Below are 10045 nucleotides of genomic sequence, written 5' to 3' on the forward strand. Positions count from 1 at the left end.
CAAAAGAGAAAAATAATATAGAAACAAAGAAAAGAAAAAATATAGCAAAGCAAAGAAATATTTTCTCCTTTGTCACAGCAAGTATAAACAATTTTGACAACTTTATTTATTTTAAATATTTATTTGTCAAACATGTATAGGATAGTATAAACATAACATAAGTAAAAAAATAATGATAAAAGAGGAAAATAGGATAGTAGGACAAGGACGGTAGGCACAGGGGTGAATTTATGCATGCCCCTTACAGACCTCTTAGAAATGGAGAGAGGTTGACTGTAGACAATTTAACTTATTATCATCTCATGATTTCTTCATATCACACTTTACCTCTTATCTATAAACTGATCCTTACAACCTTGTCATTCTGTCCTGGTCAGCAAAAATCCATTAGCAAGACACTTATTTGATACATTTATCTAACCTGTTCTGAGTCCTTTGTTTCTCTAAGCCTAAGGACATTTTATTTTATTTTATTTATTTATTTATTTATTTATTTATTTATTTATTTATTTATTTATTTATTTATTTATTTATTTATTTATTTATTTATTTATTTATTTATTTACATTCCCAGATTTTTTTGGTGTGTGTGTGGGAAAGCTTCTTTTCTTACAGATGTTTCACTACCAAACATCATCAGTGCTAGTGACGATATGACTACTTTGGATAACATCTGCAAGAAAGCAACTAAGTTCAGAAAGCACCAAGGACTCCTCATTTCAACCTTGAGTTACAAATATCCTCCTTTATTGGCTTTCAGGGTGCCTTAGCACAAGCAAGGTATTTAACAATATCATACAGGCATAGGTTTTCCTGCTTTCCAAGTTTCTTCTACTTACCAGAAAGAGGATTTTCAGCTATTAGTTGGTGCCATTAAGGCCATGTTAATCCCAAGAAAATTAAAATTCTGTGGGAGACGTTGTGCTTCCTTGCTGAACAAACAGGAGAATTATATATTTTTTAAAACATAGCCTGCAGATGTTTTCATAGTAGTAATTCACTCTCAAAGTTGGAACCAACACCAGAGAACATCTTAAGATCAATAATCAAACAAAATGGAGACAATTAGCACAAATCCTGTGATTTCTGTCAGGCTAGCTGTCTACTGGCTTACCTTTTAAAATAGTATTAATGATAGTTAGATGCCATTAAAGTGGATCCAACTCTTGGTGGCTGCTTGGGATTAGCTGTAATTTGTAGCTCTTCTAAAACTTTTCAAGAACCTCATTGATCCTCTCCATTCATCTAATCCATTTCTTCTCCTTACTTCAATTTTGTCCATCTTTCAATGGTGCAGCTAGAACAGGGGTGTTAAATTCAAGGCCTGCAGGCCGGATATCGCCTGCAGGGTGCTTAGATCTGGCCCTCATGGCCGCCCTGGAAATAGTCTAGGACTGGCCTGTGGTACCTCTGCCACTACAAATGGAGCTCAGGAATGCCACCCGTGGTGGTCATCCCAGGGTCCAGTTTTTGCTGGGAGAGGAGTGCAGGAGGATCCCCTCAGGCCCATCTGGGTCAACTCCAACATGAGTAATGTTGAGTGATGATGAGCTGATCACACCCCTGGTCACACCCGCCCACACCCCGAGGTCAAACACAACTTTAACGTAGTCCTCAATGCAATTGAGCTAGAAGTAACTGGAAGAGCCCAGCAACATAAAAGAAACTCTTCCAAATTACTGTCTATCCCAGGACCGCCTTCTGCTGCACGAATCCCAGCAACCGGTTAGGTCCCACCCTCCTTGCCTTTCATAAACTTCTCAAAACCCACCTCTGCCGTCAGGCATGGGGGAATTGAAATATCTTCCGCAGGCTGTTCTGTCTGGGTTCCCCCAGATGCCAACACCAACTAAAAAGAGTATCCAGACACGCTGGTAAAAAGCAAAGTCCTTTTATATCTTTGAAAACAAACACAGATAACAAAAACTGTTCTTACAAACTGGAATGCTGTGAAGCTTCACAGAAGAGTCACAACGGCCAGACAATACAACAGGCTTCTTGCTGGCACACACACCACTGTAGATAATAAAACCCACGCCTCCCCCAAGTTTTCAGCCTTCGAGGCCACAAGCCAGAATCAGAGACGCCAAGGATCGAACCAAGGTCACAGGACTCCCAAAAGATAACTCTCCACAATACAGGAAGGGCGGGCCTGCCTTTTCAACCTTTCTGAGGAGAACCACACCCAAACCCAGCTGTTGCCTATTAGGGATGGAAATACCTGGCTAATTGTCCCCTTCGTTGTGCTGCCCTTCTCTGCCTCATATCTATGATGGCTTGTGCATTCTCATCCAATGACTCCAGGCTACTCGCTGGGGAGAGCTCCCCCCCGGGGGTCTCAAGCTGTTCCCCCTCCTCCTCGTCCTGACATTCCTCTTCCCCGTCTGCCTGGTCCTCCTCCTGTTCCTCGTCCTCCCCCTCTGAGCATGGAGCCGGCAGAGTTCCAGCCATTCCCTGAGGAGCCTCAGACTAAATCACAACACAGGCCTATATAATTTATGTATGGTGTGTTGTGTGCATGTTTTTTAAATTATGGGTTTTTAACTTCGTATTATTAGATTTGTATTGTACATTGTTTCTATCACTGCTGTGAGCTGCCCCGAGTCTACAGAGAGGGGCGGCATACAAATTTAATACATAAATAAATAAATAAATTTGATGGCTACTATGGGGAGAAGACAAATCCTGTAAAAGGTGTCTGCCTAGTGGAACTCTTTGCTGGCCTGTTGGGTGCTTGCTTGCCAGCAGTAAAGACAGCTCTGGATTAGCAAAATAAGCATGTGCTTCTCCTCTGGGCATTCTCCTGTAGTGTGAGTCCTGAAGGGCAAGGCTGGCTGATTGGGTTAGGGCTAGAAACCTGAGGAGGGTTCAGAAACAAACTAGAACAAAGACACCTGTGTTGCTTTGCTGCAGTCTTAGAAGTGAAGGATCAACTGATGCTTCATAAAGCATCTTTAAAGGCATGGTTTGATTTGAAGCTTTATCAAAGTGAAGCACTCTTTTGAAGCTTTGCACAGCATCAACAGTAAGGCTTTATTTGGTCAAGAATTGATTAGTATTTTTTGCAGTTCATGGAATTAATAATTATTTCCAAATATATAATTTAAAGGTTTTTATATTTTTTTTCATTGTCTTTCTCAGAAGTTTTTCACTGTGTAAGTGAGGGGGCAAACTGCAACACTCACCCCTAGCATCAGGATCCATTGGAGCTGGACAGCTAATACATTCAAAGTTAATATATACATCAATCATCTTTATTCCCAAATTGCTCTTTGCATATATATTTCACAAGATAAAGTTAGTGGGTAGCTGTAACCCAACCACAGAAATGACCCAAGTGAAAGTAGTCAGTACCAAACTGAGCAGCTAAAGAGAATCCCAGTTTGCTGTCAGCTGACTAGTTGCCCTTTGATTTTGACCATGGTATTCATATTACAAATAGACAAACTCACTGAGGCAACCATTTGTTCAAAACACATTCAAAATTTAAAATACTATTAGGTCAAAACCCCAATCTGTTCTTGTTATAAGTTAGGATAGCATCAAGTCAAAAAGTCAAGTCAATAGACTCAAACTCAACCCTGATAAAACGGAGTGGTTGTGGGTTTTGCCTCCCAAGGACAATTCCATCCGTCCGTTCATCACCCTGGGGGGGGAATCATTGATCCCCTCAGAGAGGGTCTGCAACTTGGGTGTCCTCCTCGATCCACAGCTCACATTAGAGAAACATCTTTCGGCTGTGGCGAGGGGGGCATTTGCCCAGGTTCGCCTGGTGCACCAGTTGTGGTCCTATTTGGACTGGGAGTCACTGCTCACAGTCACTCATGCCCTCATCACCTCGAGGCTCCACTACTGTAACTCTCTCTACATGGGGCTACCTTTGAAAAGTGTTCGGAAACTTCAGGTCGTGCAGAATGCAGCTGCGAGAGCAATCATGGGCTTTCCCAAATATGCCCATGTTACAGTAACACTCCACAGTCTACATTGGTTGCCGATCACAATTCAAAGTGTTGGTTATGACCTATAAAGCCCTTCATGGCATCGGACCAGATTATCTCAGGGACCGCCTTCTGCTGCACGAATCCCAGCGACCAGTTAGGTTCCACAGAGTGGGTCTTCTCTGGGTCCCGTCAACTAAACAATGTCGCTTGGCGAGACCCAGGGGAAGAGCCTTCTCTGTGGCAGCCCCGGCCCTCTGGAACCAACTCCCCCCAGAGATGAGAATGGCCCCCACCCTCCTTGCCTTTCGTAAGCTTCTTAAAACCCACCTCTGCCGCCAGGCATGGGGGAATTGAGATACACTTTCCCCCTAGGCCTTTACAATTTTATGCATGGTATGTCTGTATGTATGTTTGGTTTTATAATAAGGGTTTTAACTGTTTTAATATTGGATTGTTATATACTGTTTTTATTACTGTTGTTAGCCGCCCCGAGTCTAAGGAGAGGGGCAGCATAAAAATCCAATAAATAAATAAATAGATGGGTGGACTTCAATTTCCAGAATTCTCCGCCCAGCATTTTGATTCGGGAGTTCTGGGAACTGGAGTCCACCCATCTTAAAGTGGACATGGTTGAGAAAGTAGCACAACAATTTGTTCATGAACCAATTGGAAAGCTGGAGGTGGTCAGCTAGGTTGCAAGTGCAATTGGTGCAAATCATAGCATCTGGAACCTCTGAAAGAAAGCTAGGCAAAGGCTAGAAATAAAGGGAGAAGCATGGAAAGACCTTGACACTGATCTAAATGCCTCTTATTTCTTCATCAGGCTTCAGATCTAAGGGAAATTCAAATAATAATAAAATAAACCAACCATCAGATAATTCTGATCTTCCTTGACCACCACCTTGCAATCTTTTGCTGCCAGGATTCTGGATTTTCCAGATCATTTTGATTGCAGGGCATCTTGGCCAATCATTTGATTGAAAACATAGAAGTATTTCTATGAATTAAACATAATGGGGGATACCAACTCTTCTGACTACATCCCTTTAAACTCTCTTGTCATTAAAAGCCTCTCAGTACATACTTGTTTGCCTCTGTGCCTGAAATTTTAGATCTCCACTAAGCCAGGGAATTGTAATGTGCTACAAATAACAAGTGAGTTGGCAAATAGAGGCCTCTTAGCATAACTATTCTTCTTGGCATCAACCTGCGAGCAATGATGACTATTCCAAAGGTGAGGAAATGCACCACACTCACCCACAAGCTTCATACAGAGAGAAAGCTTGATGAAGTGCCAGTTCTGATTTAATAACCATATGAGAAAATCTCACTTTATTTTGAGGGTTAACTACCTACTGTGGAAATATTAATTGCTGTGAATTGTGCCCATTTATTACTGTACAGAGAGATTTTTCCCCCTCAGCTGGCAAGCAAGAGCTGAAAGAATTTGTTAGGGTTGTTCTCTCTCTGAGGAAAGAGAATAAGATTTTGACAAGGAATGGGCAAAGGGCAATTTTAGGTGTTAGGATTATAGTTAAATTGAATATCACTTTCAGTTCCTCTTCACTGCAGTGGTGCTGACTGAATTTGAAGGGACTGGGATTTGATAACACTATATTCCAAAATAAGATTTGGCTTCCGAAAGTATCATTAAATTGTCATGTTTCAGGAATATTATTGATAGAAAATTATAACTTGAACACAGTACTCCATGTCAGGTTTTCCTTTTATAAGAAGACTGTTTCCAGGGAATTCTTTGAACGTTTTGACACAAAGTGCTCTCAATGCATAATGCCTAGAGGAAGGTCATTGATTTATCGTTGGTACCTAATTTGATTCTTAATTAATTATTTGTCTATGAGTGCTAAATTCTATGAAGTCTCTGGGTGGCATGCAACATTAAAACAGCAAGAAATAATATAAAAACCAGAAAGAATGAGACACATCTGGAAAAAAGAGAGAAAACATTGAAAGTATAGAAGCCTATAAGAATCTCATCACCCAATCTAGCACAAAGCCTGGGGAAAAACCAGATTTTTAAACATCTTTCAGACATATTAAGGCTAGGGGTTGTATGGATTTTTAGAGAAATGCTGTTTTAGAAGCCAGGCACTGCAAAAAGAAAGGTTTATTTCCTTCATCCCTTAAGCTGAAACCATTTAATTCATGGGGTCATACTGATCTATTCTAACTATATAGGACTTGTAGACATTATTAGTGGTGTCTCACATAGTCAGAATTTATGCCATAAAGGAGGTTTTGGGTAATAACCAACACCTGAATTGCATTTGGAAGCCAACTAGCAGCTAGAGCAAGTCACAGGAAGCATGCTTTTTATTGACCATACTACTACATTCAGGGTTGCCAGCAGCTTCAAGGTCGGCCTTATGTAAAACATGTTGTAATTGTCCACATGAAAGGTGGCTAGGGCATCACTGATGGTCTGAAGGGCCTCCTGTTCATGGAACAAGTGCAATTGACACATAAGATGGATCTCTACAAAGGCTTCTCTGGTCACATTTTAACTAGCCATTGCAAACCCAGGAAAACCCCCAGACTGAATTTAGTCAAGCAGAATGGAAAACGTTACACCACACAGGGGAAACCTGAAAAATCTCTGAGACTGAATGACTCAAATATTCACAACATTCCTCTTTTTAAAGTTCCTTTTCCCTTTTCTTCTTGCATTCACATAGCAAAAGCAGAAAGCTAATCAAATTTATGCTGGTCCCTCATTCAAGGCCTGCATTCAAGCATGCAAGTGCTGAAAATAAGTAGCATCTTTGGAATAAATGTAAACATTTTTTTGAATTAGAAACATAGAAACATAGAAGACTGACAGCAGAAAAAGACCTCATGATCCATCTAGTCTGCCCTTATACTATTTTTTGTATTTTATCTTAGGATGGATCTATGTTTATCCCAGGCATGTTTAAATTCAGTTACTGTGGATTTACCAACCACGTCTGCTGGACGTTTGTTCCTACGATCTACTACTCTTTCAGTAAAATAATATTTTCTCATGTTGTTTTTGATCTTTCCCCCAACTAACTTCAGATTGTGTCCCCTTGTTCTTATGTTCACTTTCCTATTAAAAACACTTCCCTCCTGAACCTTATTTAACCCTTTGACATATTTAAATGTTTCGATCATGTCCCCCCTTTTCCTTCTGTCCTCCAGACTCTACAGATTGAGTTCATTAAGTCTTTCCTGATACATTTTATGCTTAAGACCTTCCACCATTCTTGTAGCCCGTCTTTGGACCCGTTCAATTTTCTCAATATCTTTTTGTAGGTGAGGTCTCCAGAACTGAACAGAATTAGAATGTTAACGAAAGCCCAATAGAAAGCCTGAATACTATGGTTTTATACAAAATGATCCATCTATTTCACCCACAATGACATATCATTCTAGAATATGCATAAAATATTAATTTTATTTGGATATTCGTCCTCATGCTTTTCATCATTCTATAAGGGGATTTGGTGGCATGCTAAGGGCTATTGCGAATTACTGGCAAGGTAGCAATTAAATACTTCCTGATTTATGATGAACTGGGATGTAGGGTGATCTGAGAACAAAAGCTAAGGATCAAACAGAAGAGGTAAAGCAGAACTGGCTCAGCGTTATGCACCAGTGGATTATTCACATAGAGCAGGGGTCCCCAACCGCCGGTCCGCGGACCAGTACCGGGCCGCAAGGCATGTTGCACCGGTCCGCGGAGTCAGCAGCTGCTGTGGAGCCGGCGAGTGCCAAGCTGTTTCCTGTCTCTTTCCCCTCACGTTCACTTGGGACCGCCATTTGCCTCGGGCTGAGAAAACCTTTGCTTGCTTGCTTTCTTCCTTTCCTGTCTTTCTTCTCTCGTCAAAAGTGGTCTATTTCCTCCTTGCGAAGCCCTTGCAAAGCCCTCGCTCTGCCTGCAGCTCAAACGAAAAGGCTTTGGCATTGTGCAGCTCTTTTTTTGCTAGGCTCCCCCACCCTATTCCCGGGGTCCTGGGTGGGAGCGAAGCCAGGGGTGTGTGTGTGACCATGAAACCCCCACCACCAGCTCTGGTAATTTTCTTTTGGAAGGATTCCTTGCTGCAAGAAAATTACCAGACCTGGCACTGGTGGGCGCTCCAAGCAGGCAGCGATCGCAAAGGAAGGTGACTGTGTCCGTGGAGGCACCTCCCCCTGCTCTGGGATTCCTTGCTGCAATCCCAGCCAGAACGGGGTGTGTGTGTCCTCTGGAACTGCTGAAAGGCAAACGGCAGTCCTGAGTGAACAGGAGGGGAAAGAGACAGGAAACCGCCCCCTCCTACCCTTCCTCCCTCTGTCACCTCAACTCCCCCGCAAAATTAAAAAGGGGGGGGAGAGACAATGGAACGATAAGCTAAACCCCCTTTCTGCCCCCACCAGGCCATAGAAAAATTGTCTTGCTGAAACTGGTCCCTGGTGGAAAAAAGGTTGGGGACCACTGACATAGAGGAAGCTTGGCTTGATGAATAAATGCAGGCAGTGAGCAATCACACCTTCAGTTTTAGATCAATTGATCAGCACAATATTAATGATGTTCAATAGTAAGTAAGGCCATTGCCTTATATCAGTTCTTGTTCCTATTATTCCAGGAATAAATGAATATTTTAGAGGTACCAAAACACAACTCAATCAAACAAGAACTTTATAACATAGAATATTAATAAATTCCATGCTTTTGTCTTCAAATACCCACTAACACGTTTTGATATATTGGAATAGAGAAGAAAAATATAATTATAGGTATAGATATAAATGTAGATAACCTGGAGAGTTCTGAGATCCTAACAAGTGACATGTAGTGGAAAGTGGTATCTAAGAAGAAGATCTTGATAAGTAGAAATGTAAAACAAATAGATAAAACAAGAAAAAAAATACAATTCTGACATTTTCTCCCTAGAATAGAAAGCAATAGTGTTCCAACCAAGTGATCCTAACAACTCTTCCTGATTTCCCCCAAGATTTACTTCTGAGAGATCTATAGTTCAGTCATGAAGATTGAAAGTTCATAACTAGTATTATTTTGTGATGGTTTTGCAAAAGTTGGAATATGTGTCTGAGTGAAGTGCAGTCTATCAGCATATCATAAAATTGTCTATCCATATTTTGTGGTATTAAATGTTTAGTATTTTAAAGCTGAATAACAAATATTTTTTAAATCAAACATTGGCAGATGCTCTATTATGCTACACCTGACCATAAGGGAAAATAATATTTTATGTAAAGGATCCCAGCATATGGTTATTTTATATTGCTATTGAGACTAGCACATATGTTGCCAATTCTTTTTCTACTCATGAAGCAGAGTAAAGATTGCTTTCCTAGAGGAAAATAGCTGGAATAGTAACCAAGACAATAACCCCTTCAGATAAAAATAATTTTAAAAGTGCTGTAGAGAAATCTGATTTCTTTTTCCCCCCAAAGTTTCTTTATTGTTTTCACAAGTATTTATCACATGATTTAATCATTTTTACATATCATAATCCAGCATTATTACCTTTTGTGCATATCATTAATCCTTTTGCATCTTACAGTCAATATTACACATTATACGTTTATTTATTTATTTCATTAATATGTTACTTTTTCCATATAGTAATAAAAAAGAAAGACATTTGCAAGGTATCTATTATTTGGCAATCACTTCTTCTTGGCAATCACTTTTCTGTATTCAGGAAATTTATAACATAGCCCTCTTGAATATTCTGTATCTTGTGGAAGACTTATCTATCTTCATATTAGATCCCATGCAAATTTATATATTAATTCAATTTCTATGCCGCCCTTCTCATGAGACTCATGGCATATACTATATGGATCTTTAGTGATCCTCAAACCCATCCAGAAAAATCTCTTCTAAGCTCTTCTCACCATGAGCTCAGATGACTTCAAGTGAAATGCCAAGAGATGGGAAAGAAAAATTCAAGGGTATCGTCTAAAAGGTAAAACATCTAAATATTAGTTATTTTCTTGTGGGACTTTAACCTTATTAGCCTAGAAATTTTAATAATATCAAACTATACTTTGACATAAAAAGATAATCAGAAACATGTGAGTATAGTATGAATATCTCAATCAGTTCTGCCTAG

The sequence above is a fragment of the Erythrolamprus reginae genome, chromosome 3 (assembly GCF_031021105.1).
Source record: "Erythrolamprus reginae isolate rEryReg1 chromosome 3, rEryReg1.hap1, whole genome shotgun sequence".
In the NCBI taxonomy this organism is placed as follows: domain Eukaryota; kingdom Metazoa; phylum Chordata; class Lepidosauria; order Squamata; family Dipsadidae; genus Erythrolamprus; species Erythrolamprus reginae.